The sequence below is a fragment of the Ornithodoros turicata genome, chromosome 1 (assembly GCF_037126465.1).
Source record: "Ornithodoros turicata isolate Travis chromosome 1, ASM3712646v1, whole genome shotgun sequence".
Taxonomy (NCBI): Eukaryota; Metazoa; Arthropoda; class Arachnida; order Ixodida; family Argasidae; genus Ornithodoros; species Ornithodoros turicata.
In genome coordinates this window covers 118,797,370-118,800,008 of record NC_088201.1, presented here as the reverse complement: position 1 = coordinate 118,800,008, position 2,639 = coordinate 118,797,370, and positions in this window count along the sequence as shown.

Here is a 2,639-nt window from a genome sequence, read left to right as displayed (position 1 = left end):
CATTATTTCACCGATCTGAACAGTTATCATCTTGCACCGAGTTACGGGCTTCTGAGGACGCGACGATCGCTGATTACTTGGACAAACGTGGCTACCCACGCAGGTTTATTGAGGACACTCGCAAACGCATGCAAGCTTCTGGACCGCTGGACGGGAACCGCGCCCGTCAGACACGCGTTGTCATCCCCTATGTCAAAGGCGTTTCTGAATGTATCCGCCGGGCCTTGCTTCCGTTGGATATCAGGACTACGTTCAAACCGCATGTCAGACTCCGAAGTCTCATATCAAAACCGAAGGACCCCGTCCCCCCGGAAGACCAGTCTGGAGTAGTCTACAAACTACAATGCCAAGACTGTGACACGTGCTACATTGGCGAGACATGCAGGAAACGGAACACTCGTTTCAAAGAACATAAGCGGGTCATAAAGAGCGCGACGCACGCCACACGGAGCGTCGCGCTGTATATACAGAACATTGTTTGGAGACGGGACATTGTTTTGACTTCGACAACGCAGTGACCTTGGCTCGAGAACAAAGATGGGGACCCAGAAAATTTCTAGAGTCTTGGCACATACGCGGTGACCCCTTGGTTTGTAACAAAAATCGTGGCCCCCTTCCCGAACAATACTCCCATCTCCTTAAATAGCGACCGGTTGTGTAATCTCTCGTTCAGTTTGGCACTGATGATGTCCGTCGCACGACGGACGAAACGTCTGAGTAAAACTTGTTATTTTGTTATGTTAAGTCAGAGTTCTCTACTTTTTTGTCTAGTTATGTCGTCTCCCGGCTTTTGGAGTATTTTTCTATCTCTCACCTTCTTCACTGCAATGTTGCACGACAATACAGCTTGTACGGAGCAAAACGCAAAATGAAGTTCTGTGATCTCATAGCTTGGAAAATTGCAGAGTAAGTGTTCATTCTAACCATCGTGTTTATTCACGGGCAGCAATTTGTTATTGCTTCTGAGTCATTTTGCAATCTCTTTGATGTTTTGTGAGGAATTTGAATTACTTCCCTCGCCCTAATGTGTACTCTGTATGTCGACTTTGAAGTAGGGCCATTCCACGCCAAGTGATCCAGAGGTGCCGCTCGACCCCCCCCCCCCTAGAATTTTATGTGATTTTTTTAGTGGTTCCTTATTACTCCGAAACTAACAGAACATTTTTTTTTCTAACGAAATTGAAATTTATGGGGTGCAGTACCCCTCAAAGATGCAGTGCTTGCCGAAAACCTATGTCGGTTTAAGCAGGTATTACGGCCCACGTAAGGCACGGAGCACGGTAAAAAGCATCATATTTGATAGGGGAGACTTCATTTTACGGTATGTAAGCAATTTTCAACATCGCACTCGACGGGCTCGATGCTTGTGGCGTGCACGAAATTTGCAAAGTTTGTGCAAGTTTACCAATTTTTTGCAATATAAAATTTCCGAATTTCTTCTTCAAAATTTTTTGTCATATGGCCCCGGTGTTGCACTTTTAACACAAAAAAATCCAACCCAACCGGTGCACTGTAAGCTGCAGTAAAATATCGGGAAGCTGTAAAAATTCGACAGAAAGCACGGAACAGAAAAGACAGAAAAATTATGTGTGAGGAGGTCGGGAGAGCAGCGTGATCAAGGTGTTATTCGATGCAACGTCTTTGTAGCAAGACGTAGCAAAAAAATCTCAGAGGTACTTTTTGTTAAACTCAAATAATATTTTTTTAATTGAAGGTAACTTCGCAAACGTGTATGCGCGCTGCGGCTCAGCGTACTGAATGTACAACTGAGCGGGTCACTCACAAAACACTAGACGGAAAGAAAACACTAGGCAGTCGCATTATTGAAGAACAAATAACGGTTGCAAACACGTGTTTACCTCCTTCGAGACCCGATGGTTGTGCAGTGAGCGCTCATCAAGCTGGCCATCTTGCGCTCTAGCGAACGAAACGGAACGTTCGTTACGAACGAAACTTGTAGCCAGCGCGCGGTGGTGGTAAGTAAGAGATAAGTAAAGACATGGAGATAGGGGTCGATTCAGGTTTCATGGTACCATATGGTTGACTTTTGGCCGTGTGGCATCCGGCCTCCGTGAGTCCAGTAGTTGACATGAGAAGAGTAATCATGACATCAACAGTGATCAAGTACTGCCTGCACCGAACACAAGCGGATAATGTATGTGTACATGTACTGCGTTATTCAGGTCAGGTCTAACGTGTCTAGTCATCTTGCATACGGATGATGGTTATTTCAGAGAAACATGGTCGAGCGTACGAGGACATGCACATCTATACTGCTTGCCATGCCAAGACACTTTAGTGCATAAGCAAGACCTTAAAAATGACATCAGCGAGATCTGGGACTTTTTTACTTGACGTTTGACCTTGGCTTAGATCTTGACTTTCGCAGTTCAACTCACAAAACACCGCTAACTTAACGCCTTGTTACCGTTGTTTCATGGAAGTGATCAGAGTCCAAGGAACAAGGAGAAAAGTCCCAGATCTCCCTTAAGTCATTTTTAAGGTCATGCTTACACACTAGATCTCACACGGCAAGCAGTATACATGTGCCAGTACTCGTACGCTCGCCCATGTTTCTCTGAAAGAACCATCCCCCGTATGAAAGATGACTATCAAAGAAATGGCTATATTTATTTATT